Raw genomic sequence first — 13,423 nt, forward strand, 5'->3', positions numbered from 1 at the left:
TGAATAAGTAGTTTCAGAGAACAGAAAAAGAGAAAAGCTACCCTACTATTTTAAGAGGGCAGTATGATTTTGATATGAAAATTACAAGACAGAAAAGAAAAAAATATAGCCCAATTCACTTAAAACATTTAGCCCAAACCCACAAAATGCTAAAAAAAATGAGTTAATCAGTAATAAAATTAACCCCAAAAAACTAAAATTTATTCCAAGATATCAATGATGGCATGAGAAAATCTACCATTGCAACTACTTACACTGAAGCAATAAGAGAAAACCAGATTATTTTAATACATACAAAAAAACTCCACACAAACTTTCTTAAGTAGATTAATCTCCAACAAATATCTTAATTGTGAACTCTAACAAAGAGTTAATTCTCTAACAAAGCGTTAATATCTCAGCTCCACTCGAAACTTCTGCAATAGGAAAAAAAGAAACTCATAGAAAATTGGACAAATGGATATTACAGACACCACAGGAGAGAAATTTTGAATAGCTCATAAAAATAAATTCACACCAAAAAAATTAAAAATAAATTCACAACCATGTAGTAAGCAGGGAAGTGGAATGAAGACAATGAGAATTAGTTCACACCCACCAATTTAAGTATCCCAAAGTTTGAAAATAATATCTCATTTGGCAAGAACACTGAGAAACTGGAACTTCACACTAGCTGGAGAACATAAACTGGCATGACCATTTTGGAATATAGTTTTTCAATATAGAGTAAAACTGAAGTTGTTTACTATTGTTTAGGAGTTATTTCTAAGAAAATAACCTAGGGACACCTGGTTACACATATATGAGATGATTATTATAGCATCATTTGAAAGGGTGACCATTCAAAACAACTGGAATGTCCCTTGGTAAAGGAACCCATGAAATGTGTTATGTTCATATGATGGAATGTCTACAATATGCAATTATACTGAATAAACTAGACTCATGCATCAATGCAGATAGAATATGAAAACACAGCTCTGGGAAAAATCATATAATAGGTTAATAAGATGCCATTTATTAAAGAATGTAACATACTGTATCATTAACAAATATGAATTTTTAGTTAAAGTATAAGATATACACTAAATGGACACATTCTTATATCCATATTACAATTTGCTTCTGGGAGGGAGGAGAATGAATTTAGGGAGTGCAATGAAGAGGACTTCATTTGTATTTGTAGCAAATGGAAAATCACTATTTCACTAAATGTGGCGCATAGGAGAGAAAAGAAAAGAATCACCTGTGATCTTCCTACCTTAACACAAGTGAGGTCTTAGTATTTTGGTATTCTTCCTGATTTTATCCATTTATTGGTATATTTGTCTACTTGCAGTTACATATAATGAAGAGGCTGGAGTTCTCTCTTTCCTTGTCCCCCCCTTCCCCATTTATTATTGCAACCACATTCTATCCAATTGTTTTCCCTCATTTGACCAGCTTGGGTATTTTCAGATTTTTTTTTTAAATCATATTCTCTAAAGATGTATGAATAGTTCATTTTGCTGAAAAGGAAAAATTATGAACTCTAATGCATCAGTAATTTCTCCTCTATTTTGTTTCCCTCCCCTATCATAAAGTAATCGAGAGAAACTTTCTTAAATTATAGACTATGCCATGTATCTCATGCTCCAATGACCTAACAATCTCATCAGGTCTATGGTAAATTAACTTTATTAATAAGAAACAATTTGTGGAAAAATTGAAAGAATATGTCTAATCAATTTCTTGGACTACTTTTGTCAGAAATGAATAAGTATCTGACTTTAGATGATCAAAAAGAATTTCAACTGAATATAAAAGAAAGCATCTTTCAAATCAATTGTCTTTACAGAGGGGTAGTCCCAGGATTAATGTTAAAAATGAAAAAAGATATTGTGGATGTATTTAAACCTCCTTTTTTATACCTGAGAATATCTTTTATCCTTTTCCTGGTCCATTAAAACCAGATCTGAAATCTGCTGTGATTTAATACAGCCTGGGTCAATATAAAGAACTTGGATTGTAGAGAAGAAATAACTATGATTTAAATAAATCTTTCTGTCAATTTTTTTGTTTCCACATTTATTAAAATTTCTGTCTATAGTCTGTCTCCAGGACTATAGACATTATTGGGAGGTAGCACAGGATTATAGACAAACTTGGAACTTGGGGTCAGACAGATATAAACTTGAATCTTAGCTCTTCTACTTTCTAATTATAAAGTACTGAATAAATACCTTAATCTCAGTTTCCTACTCTATAAAACAGTAATAATAAAATCTAATTTAAAGTGTAATGTGGATATTGAATGAAATATTTGCTCTCTGCACACAAGCATTCCAATAAAGTGTGCTAGTAATATTATTATATTGGAAGACAGAAATTATAATATTAAAAAAAATGTTTTGACATACATCTAATGGGTGACTGAGATCCCTTCCAAAAACCTTGGAGGGAAGGTACTATCTTCTTAGTCTTGCTCTGCTGTGCTCCAGGCATGTGAGTATCTCTCAGAGGGGAGCTATTACACACACCTGATGCCCTGGTTTTTAGTCTAGTGCCATGGTTTTTGTGGATGCTATCCAGAAAATGCTCATTGATCACCTGATTCTGGTAGCCAGAGGGGCTTAGTACCTGTGTCCCACAGAACTGAACAATTGGAGAGACAGTTCTTGGCAGGCTGTCACCCCTAGAGTATTATATAAACATCAGACTGAAACACAACCTCAGTCATTCTCTAAAAGAGGCCCATTTGCTTATCCTGGAGTTTCACCCTGAGGGACAGTCCTCAGGTGTGCCATATATCTAGAGGCCAATTGAAGGTCTCTCAGGTAACATAGGTCAGTGGCCACCATCTTTGTACTCTCCCTCTGCCTTGCTACTACTCACATGTGTCTTCCAGAAAGGAGCTTATACACTCATCTGGAGCCCAGACTGTTCTGACTGTCACCCAGGGAACACATCCAGATTGCCTAGCTCTGGTAGCCAGTGGAGCATTATGTATGTAGTCACACAAGACTGTAGATATTTGCATACACCGAAAACTTCTGCCAGAGGGTCTGGCTCCTAATCAGCCTAAATCTGGGTGCTAACTGAGGCTCTCTCCTTTGGGACACTGACAGTTCTTGGCATAGCCTCACTACTGGGAGCTATTAAAAATATAAAAATATAATGGGCTGTTTGGATGATCAGAAAAGTTTGAGAATACCAAGAGCTAGGGCCGTGAATGATAAGGTTTATTTCCTACACAAGGCCACTCCTTCAAGACTGGTTGAGGTGGCTGTTTCATCTACTATACAGAAACCAAAACAGAGAGTCAAGCAAAATGAAGGAACAGAGGAATATGTTCTAAAAAAACAACAACAAAAAAACCCCCAAAAACCAAACCAAACCAAACAAAACAACCTCATAAGATAATACCATGGGGAAAAAAACCTTCATGGATTAGAGATAAACAATCTAACTAATAAAAAGTTCAAAGTAATGGTCATAAAGATGTTTACTGAACTTAGGAGAAGAATGGATGAACTCAGGAAGAACTCCAACAAGGAGAAAATATAAATAGTACCAATGGAAGTCACAAAGTTGAAGAACACAATAACTGAGCTGAAAAGTATAGTAAAGGGGTTCAAGAGCAGAGCAGATCAAGCAAGACAAAGGATCGGTGACCTCAAAAACAAGACACTGGAACTCACTCAGAGAAGTAAAAAATAAAAAGAATGAAAAAAAGTGAAGAAAGCTTAAAGGACTAATAGCACAATATCAAGCTGACTCATGTTCACATTATAGGGTTCCCAGGAGAAAAGAGAAAGGGTCAGAAAGAAATAATTACTGAAAAATTCTCTAACCTGGAGAACACATACACACACACACACACACACACACACCTAGGAAGACTAGAGAGTTCCAAATGAAATAAGCTCAAGGAGACTCACACAAAGACACATTATAATTAATGTGTTGAAAATTAAGGAAAAAGAGAATGCTGCAAACAGGAAGAAAAAAACAATTTGTTACATACAAGGAAATACACATAAAACTATGAGATTTCTTCAGTAGAAACTTTGTAGGCCAGAACAGAATGGCATGATTTATTCAAAGTGCTAGAAGAAAAAACTTCAACCAAGAATATTCCACCTGGCAAAGTTAATGTTAAGAACTGAAGGGGAGATAGAATTTTCCAAACCAGCAAAAGGTAAAAGAGTTCATCACCATCTAACCAACTTTACCAAAAATGTTAAAGGAACTTCTTCATGTGAAAAGGAAGGGCACTAATTAGTAACAAGAAAATATATAAAAGTATATGGTAAAGATAAATATATAATAAGGTAGTGGATTAATCACATAAAGCCAACATGAATGTTAAAAACAATCTAAAACAATTTATAAATCTAAATTGCTATATGTAAGCCTTATGATAACCACAAAGCAAAAACCTATTGTATATACAAAAAAAAATGAGGAAATCTAAGCATACCTCTAAAGAAAGTCATCAAACCACAAAAGGAAAGAGAAAGAAGGGGAGTAAAGGAAAAGGGGAAACTATAGAACACTGAAAAAACAATTAACAAAATGGCAAGAAAAACTTATCAATAATTATTTAGATGTAAATGGGTGAAATTCTCCAATCAAAAGACAAAGAGTGGCTGAATGAATGAGAAAAGAAGACCCACCTATATGCTACCTACAAGAGACTAATCTTCTGATTTAAGGACACACAGACTGAAAGTGAAGTGTTGGAAAAAGATATTCCATGCAAATGAAAACCAAAAGAAAGTTGGGGTAGCTATACTTACATTAGAAAAAATAGACTTTAAAACAAAGACTGTAATAAGAGACAAAGCATTACATAATGATAAAGGGGCCAATCTAATAAGAAGATAACAACATTTATAAATATTTATGCACCCAACACAAGAGCACCTTAATATAGATAGCATACACTAACAGACCTAAAGGAAGAAACAGACAGTAATATAATACTAGTAAGGGAATTTGATAACCCAATTCCACCAATGGATAGATCATTCAAACAGAAAATCAATAAGGAAACATTGGCCTTAAATGACACATTAGACCAGATGGACTTAACTGATATATAAGAACATTCCACTCAAAAGCAGCAGAATATACATTTTTCTCAATTGTGAATAGAACAGTCTCCAGGATAGATCACATGTTAAGCCACAAAACAAGTCTTAACAAATTAAAGAATATTGAAATCATATCAAGGATCTTTTTGGACTACAATGGTATAAAAGCAGAAATTGCAAAAAGAAAACCAGAAAACTCATGAATATATTTTTATAGACACTAAACAACATGTTACTTGTCAAAGATGAAAAGAGAAATCAAAAAATACCTTGAGGGACATGAGAATGGAACTACAACATACTTAAACTTATGGGATGCAGCAAAAGCAGTTTTAAGAGGAAAGTTCATAGAGATAAATGCCTGCCTCAAGAAACAAGAAAAATCTCAAATGAACAACCCAACACTAACCCTCAAGGCACTAGAAAAAAAAAGAACAAATGAAGCTCAAAGTAAGTAGAAGGAAGGAAATTACAAAGATCAAAGAAGAAATAAATGAAATGAAAAGACAACAGAAGAAACCAACAAATGTAAGATCTGATTCTCTGGAAAGATAAATCTTGCACAGTGAAGAAAACCATCAACAAAATAAAAAAAGCAACCTACTAATGGGAGAGAATATTTACAAATCAGATCTGTGATAAGAGGTCATGATCCAAAATATATAAAGAACTTCTACAACTCAGTAACTAAAACCGCTAAACTATCCAATTAAGAAATGAGTATACTATCTGAATAGACTTTTTTCCCAGAGAAGACATAGAGATGGCCAATAGGTACTTTAAAAGATGCTTAACATCACTAATCAGGGAAATGCAAATCAAAACTACAAAGAGATATCACCTCATATAAGTTAGAATAACTACTACCAAAAGACAAAAACTAAAAAATGTTAATGTAATGTGGAGAAAAGGGAACACTTGTGAGCTGTTACATGAGAATGTAAATTGATGTAGTTGTTACAGAAAACAAAATAGAGGTTCCACAATAAATTAAAAATAGAACAACCATATGATCCAGCAATTTCACTTCTGAGTTCTTTTTTTTTTTTTAAGATTTTATTTATTTATTTGACAGACAGAGATCACAAGTAGGCAGAGAGGCAGGCAGAGAGGGAGAGAAGGAAGCAGGCTCTCTACTGAGCAGAGAGCCTGATGTGGGGCTCAATCCCAGGACCCTGAGATCATGACCTGAGCTGAAGGCAGAGGCTTAACCCACTGAGCCACCCAGGTGCCCCCACTTCTGAGTTCTTATCTGAAGGACCAGAAAGCATTAACTCAAAAAGATATACGAGCACCCTCATGCTCATTGTACCATTATTTACAAAGGCAAAGATAGAGAAGCAACCTGAATATCCTGATAGATGGTTAAGAAAATGTGGTACATATATACAATGAATACAAACATACACACCCATTCAGCCATAAAAAAAGAAACCTTGCCATTTGTAACAACACAGATGGACCTTAAGAGCATTATGCTAGGTGAAACAAGCAGATATAGAAAGGCGAACACCATCTGATCTCACTTATATGTGTCATCTAAAAAAAGAAAAGAAAAGAAAAGAAAGGAAAGCAAGTTCCCAGCTCATAGATATGGAGAACAACAGAATGATGGTTGACAAAGGTGTGGGGTGGAGTTTGGAGAAATGGGTGAAGGGTGATGGTCAAAAGTACATACTTCCAGTTATAAATAAAATCATAGGGACATAATGTACACCATATTGATTACAGTTAATATTATATTACATCTCTGAAAGTTGCTAAGATAGTAGAGCTTAGAAGATCTCATCACAAGAAGAAAATTGTAACTATGTACAGTAACAGATGTTAATACTTATGATGACCATTTTATAGTATATATACAAATAATCATTATGATGCATACCTGAAAATTATGTAACATTACATGTCAATTATACCAAAATGAAAAAGTTTTCTTTTGAAAGTTCTTTTTATTATATTTATTATATATATTTTTATTATATTTATTATATATATTATAGAGCATCAACTTTCTCTCTTTTCTTTCTCATAGAAAACCTCTAATAACTTAAGTATTACATTGTCTCTTAATGATATCTTCAATGTTACGTATGTTCGAGAAGAACCAGCAGCTCTATAAATGCGGACTTAGTGTCACAGATGATTTACAAAAGAAATTTTCCAATTATGTTTGAATTCTTGGAATCCTATTTTCTTTTTTTTTTTTAAAGATTTTATTTATTTATTTAACAGAGAGAGAGAGAGATCACAAGTAGGCAGAGGGGCAGGCAGAGAGAGGGGGAAGCAGGCTCACCGCTGAGCAGAGAGCCAGATGCGGGGTTCAATCCCAGGACCCTGAGATCATGACCTGAGCCGAAGGCAGAGGCTTAACCCACTGAGCCACCCAGGTGCCCCGGAATCCCATTTTCAAAATCAGTTTTTGAACAGTGGGGGCTCTGGTTAAATCATGAGCTGTGACCTCCTCTGATAGTTGTTTCCACTTGCCATTTCAACCCCTAGACCACAGCCTTCTTTTGGAAAATAATCTAGTCAAACTCCATGAGGCCGTAAGTTCTCGAGAAGCTGCTCACACAGCTCATTCCAACATCTGTTCACTCAGTGAAATGGTGAAAGGATCCACCACACTATTAGCTACAATTGTGGAAGGTTTGCATGTGTTAAGGGCCGTTCTTAGACTCGTCACATCCTCTCTTACTGGCTGTGTGGGTCTCAGGAAGTCATTTACGATCCCAGAACCTTAATTTCTTCATTGGCTCACTGTGGTTTAGTGTAGGAATAACTCCATTAACATATGGTCAATGCCTGACAACAATCTCAATGAGACATATTCTGTCTCATCTTCTCCTGTGGCCACATGACAAGAGGGTAAGATGAAAATTTCTAGGCCAAGAAGGCTCTGGAAAATCTAAAGAAGAGCTTCTATTAGGTGGAAAAACTGAGACTTGAACAGCAAAGCCTGTGAGGTGCACTTTTGTATTTGTTTTATTAGGGAGGTAAAGCAAAGTAGAAAGCCCAGCTCTTTCACTTCTCCTTTCAGTGGGCTATCCATTTTGCAGATAAGAACAGGAGTAGCTTAGCCAGGCGTGGCTCTATGTGACATTCCGCTGGTGCCTGGTAACAGGGAAGTAGAAGACCATCTGATTTGTCAATTATTTCAACTGGGCAAGTTCCATCTCCAATAAATAACTTTCGGTAAGACTACTCTGTCCACAGGGCTTCACCTTAAGAACTCCTCCTCTTGAGTTAAGTGACTGCTGATGAGACTTTTTAAAAAAGGCTATGACTAGATGCTACAACGGATCTCGGAATGTGTTTATACCAGGTTCACAAAAATACACAATACATTTTTAAGGACACTCTTCTTTCACAAGCTGTTGAAACCCTGTCCTCTACGTTTCCTCTTCTACTACTTCTACTTCTCCACACTCCTACCACTCACTGGTGCTCAACTGTCCCTACCTCGACCACTTCCTCCATTTCAACAGAACACACACAAGCACGTTTGTGCATACATAGCTCTGTATATGATGCATGTGTTTTTTTTTAAGATTTATTTATTTATTCAACAGAGAGAAAGAGCACAAGTAGGCAGAGAGGCAGGCAGAGAGAGGTGGAAGCAGACTCCACATTGAGTAGAGAGCCCCATGTAGGGCTTGATCCCAGGACCCTGGGATCATGACCTGAGCCCAAGGCAGAGGCTTAACCCACTGAGCCACCCAGGCACCCTGATACATGTGGTTTAAATGTCTATATATACATATGTGTGTCTGTAGAGTTATATATATATGCACATGCGTGTGTGTGTGTGTAAGCTCAACCTTACTAATGATAACTTTCCTAATTCTCCTTTGGTTTCAACAACAGCTGCAACAAACAACAAATTCAATGCCCCCAAAATCACTCTAGAGACTAGGTACTTGTTTTTAATCTATGAATATAGAACCCCATTCTTCCTATAAAGGGCCACAAAACTATGATGCCTGTTATAATTCTACGTGTTAACCTGACTGGCCACAAGGTGTGCAAATTAAATGTTATTTCTTTCCGTTTTTTTTTTTTTTTTCATTTATTTGAGAGAATGAGTGAGCACGCACGAGCAGGGGAGGGGCAGATGGAGAGGAAGAGAGAGAGAATCCTCAAGCTGCCTCCCTGCTGAGCACAGAGCCCAATGCCAGGCTCAATCTCATGACCCTGAGCTGAATCAAGAGTTTGCCGCCCACCCAGCTGAGCCACCCAGGAGCCCCTTAGGCATGCATGACTTTCTTAAAGCACTCTGACTTCTGTAATGCCACCGCTAAAGCAGAGTCTTAAATACTGGCCACTTCTGTAGCCTGAAAAAAAATAATCTTAAACCCTCATTTTCAGTAGTAAGGTCAGCTTGTAACATATCAGCATGTCAAATTTCAGGGTGTCTCTTTGAGGTGGCCGCAATATCCAAGCCCACCTGTTTCACCGAGAGGGAGAGCAGGTCATCCTCGGAGCTAGCAGCAGACTTCAAGTCGGAGCCCTGTCTGCAGACTCCAGCCCTTCTGTCCACTAGACCTTGTTACAGACAAACCCCACTCCTCCCAACAAACAACGAAGAGTGGCCATTTATCAAGTGTTGACAACACTGCCGGGCTTGCTGTGGAGTTAAAGATATTCATCTCAACCCTCACAGCAATCCTAGGAGGTAGGATTTATTGATGGCACCATCCCCCATGTGAGGAAATGGGAGGCTCAGAGATATTAAATTACCTTCCTAAGATCACACAGCTCATGTGCAGAGCTCAAAATAGGAATCTGAGGTCATCTGATCCAAAGTCTATGTTCTTAACCCTTTGCAGCATACTCCCTGGATCTTCTGATTCTCAAGGGTTGCAAAAGCATTCCATTTAAGCAAACTTCAGTTATGCAGCTGGTAAGAGGTGGAAGATCCTCTCCCTGCTTTCAAAGAATTTCTAATTTAGACAGGAAGGTTGGGGTGGGGGACACCCGAGAAGCTGGGAAGTAACAAAAACAGATTGTACATAATCATACACAGGTACACAAAGTGCCATCTAATTCAGCCCACATTTAATGAACTATTCCGTGCTGCACTGCCTCACACTCACCCTGCCACCATCCATTCTAAACATGTCAGGTGATGGTTCCTGAACACACCAGAGTGCCTCCTGACCCTTAGTTTCCATATATGTGACTCTTCTGCTTGTCAAATCCTTACCACCAATAGCCTCTTCACCAACTTTGACTTCTTCTTTAAAATACAAAGTAAGTGTCATTCTCTTTGTTCCTTCCATAATCTATTGTCTACATCTCTACAAAGTGGTCAGCATGATCTTTTAAAAAGAGGATCTGAACCTTGTCACAATGCTGCTTAAGTCTTCTGAGGCTTCTGAGGATTCTTTTTTTTTTTTTTTAAAGCAGGCTTCATGCCCAGCATGGAGCCCAGCACAGGACTCCATCTCATGACCCTGAGATCAAGATCTGAGCTGAGATCAAGAGTCGGATGCTTAACTGACTGAGCCACCCAGGCACGCCCTTCCTATGACTCTTAATGAAAAATAGCAGCAAAACCATCAAGAGTCTCCCCTGCATTATCTTACTTCAAGCAACCTCTCCAAACTCCTGTCCAACCATTCTTCTCCTCCCCCATGACACTCTGATCACACTGGCCTCCCATCTGTCTTGCAAGGATGCCACACTCTCTCCTACCTCGAGGACTTTGCAAAGGCTCTTCCTGCCACCTGGAATGACTCTGTATGCCAAGCTCTTTTTCAACCATGAGGTCTCCCCTTATAGGCTGCCTTCAAGAAAGTCTTTCTACTTCCTTTTCCAAATAGCCCTCTTTCCTACCATATGTATCTATATAACCTTTTGCTTTATATTATACTTAGGAGTTGTCCTCATCTTTAAATATTTTTATTACTTTAATTTTCTTTTTTAAAAGGATGTTATTTATCTGAGAGAGAGAGAGAACAAGCAGGGGGAATGGCAGGCAGAGGGAGAGGGAGAAGCAGGCTCCTGCTGAGCAAGGAACCCAATGCAGGGCTTGATCCCAGGACCCCGGGATCATGACCTTGGCTGAAGGCAGCCACTTAACCAACTGAGTCACCCAGGTGCCCCCAATTTTTTTCTTTTGCTCTGCAATCTTACAGATCATTCAATGCGGGGCCCCTGGTGACAAATACAATGCCTGGCATGCTATAGGCTCCCAGTTGTCTAGAACCCCCTCTGACACTCACGCTGACACTAAAAACTCCTGCACAGACAGATGATATCACATCATGAACATTTTCACTGAGCTGCTCCTCAGTGCCAAGTACTGTGCCCTTATATAAAAGCAAATAATAGACAAGGTCCTTGAACACAAGACTCTCATGGTGTAGAATAACCAAGAAAAGAAGCCAGAATAATTATTACTCGAAGCATTAGTAAGTACTAACAGAAGAGCTAAGCCGGCCTCTGCATGGAACAGATGGTGCCTTGGGACAGGAGACACGGGTGTGGTTGAGGAAGTAGACATGTAAGCATTTACCATTGCCTTGCATTTTATCATTATTTGCTTCTCTGGTATATTCACGAGGGCAGAGACTTCGCTTTCTGTTGCTTTATCAGCATCTAGAACCACGTCTGGCAAGTAGCTGGGCTCAATAAACGTTCACTGACTAGCTCACAGACTGAACGAATCCTGCACGATGAGAAGGAACCATCAGCTAAGGGTCTGGGAGGAGATGACTCTCCTTCCTTCCCAGGAAGCAGCCAACATGTGTGCTTGGTAGGAACGTGCTTGCTGTGTTTGAGGAGAGGCCAAAAGACCAGCCAGGGGGCTGAAGGCAGTGAACCGGGGAGAGAGCACAGAGTAGCCAGAACCTGTAGGGCCCTCTTGGCCCTGGTAAGGAGTTTGGGGTCCCTGAATTTTATTCTAAATGTAAAATGGAGGCGAAGTGCTCGATGATTAGTTTGAGTAAATAACTACAGATGGAGCACGAGAGGGGAGTGCCTTCTGGGACGGCTAGAAGAATAAGGATGAGCTTTGTGGCAGGGTCACTCGGAGTTGAATGCCAGACTGAGGAGGAACAGAGGACAGAGAAGCGCTCATGGGAGTCCGCATCTTTACAAGGCAAGAGCCCTTCCGTGACACACAAGGGCAAATGAAGAGCTCAGATTGTCCTGATTATTTGCCTTTGTTTCATATTAGAAGGACATGATCCTGGACATGTAGGTCAATGCAACATATACAGATGACAGAGCCTAGAAATGCTTTATTTATATAAAAGTTCATGGAAGTTGGTATCATTTTATTTGTCTATCCTTCTCCCTCAATCTGTCACTCCATGGGTCCATTCCTTACTTCGTCATTAAATAATTACTATTTGCACATCTACTTTCTGGTAACTGAGAAAGGTGAGAGAGAGACAGACAATCATGGAATTTAAAATCTAACAGATAACCTCCCCAAATCGCTCATGTTGGGAAAATTCTGAGATAGGACGGTGCAGTTGAAAATTCTTACAAACATCCAGTCCTGAGTTCACATCCTCGATTAGCTCTGTACTATCATATACTTTAAGGCAAGTCATGAAAAGTCTCTGAGCCCTTGCTCTTTCCTCTACAAAATGGGAATATTAATTTTGCCCTCCAAAGATGATCATGGGGCTAAAATGAGTCTAACAGATGGAAAGCGCCAAGCAATGCCTAGCCGGTGCCCATAGTCAAAGATTAGTTTCCAGTCAACCTTTCTGAACAAACCTATGTACCAAAAGGGGCTCCAAGTCTGCAACATTACCGCCTGGTTTCTTCCAAACTCATGAGTCTTTCCAGCTTGTCATGTGAATGCAACGAAAGAGAAAAGCTGAGAATTGGATCCAAATGCTTTGATGCCTTAGCTCCAACCTGCCAGGCTCCCTCACACAGATCTCTCTGCAGACAGAAAAGGAAATCCTAAGGCAGGAGAGGTATTCAAGAATACCTGCCTGGAGAATGTCTCGGCTCAACTTGCAGAGCAGACCAGGAGTCTGGTAAACCTTGGCCACCTTTGTTGTAGGCAAAGCCCCAACATGAATCCTCAGGAAGGCACTCTTCAGTGGGGGGTGAGAAGTGAAGCTCTGGAGCCACACTGACCAGGTCAGACTCTACAAGAGTGATGGCCCAGAGGCATCAGGTTGGCTCTGACTCTGTGGTCAGAGCATCCACTAGCCACCAACTTCATGGTTGTGGTTGGGAGTTTGAAAATGAGAGAGGGACATTAAGTATAGGGAACAAGCCTTTGTCTATGGTAAGTGTTCAACACACAGAATGTTAGGTGAACTTTTTAAAGGAAGGTAACTTTTTGAAGGAAGAATCCTTGAAAATATGAAAGA

The 13,423-nt window shown here is 38.8% G+C and overlaps 1 protein-coding gene across 1 annotated transcript in view; it reads right to left on the reverse strand.

The window, feature by feature from the left end:
* Positions 1–13,423, reverse strand: part of FYB2 (FYN binding protein 2) — a 124,269-nt gene that overhangs the window by 67,325 nt on the left and 43,521 nt on the right. The window lies entirely within an intron of this gene.

The sequence above is a fragment of the Neovison vison genome, chromosome 2 (genome assembly GCF_020171115.1).
Source record: "Neovison vison isolate M4711 chromosome 2, ASM_NN_V1, whole genome shotgun sequence".
Lineage (NCBI taxonomy): Eukaryota > Metazoa > Chordata > Mammalia > Carnivora > Mustelidae > Neogale > Neogale vison.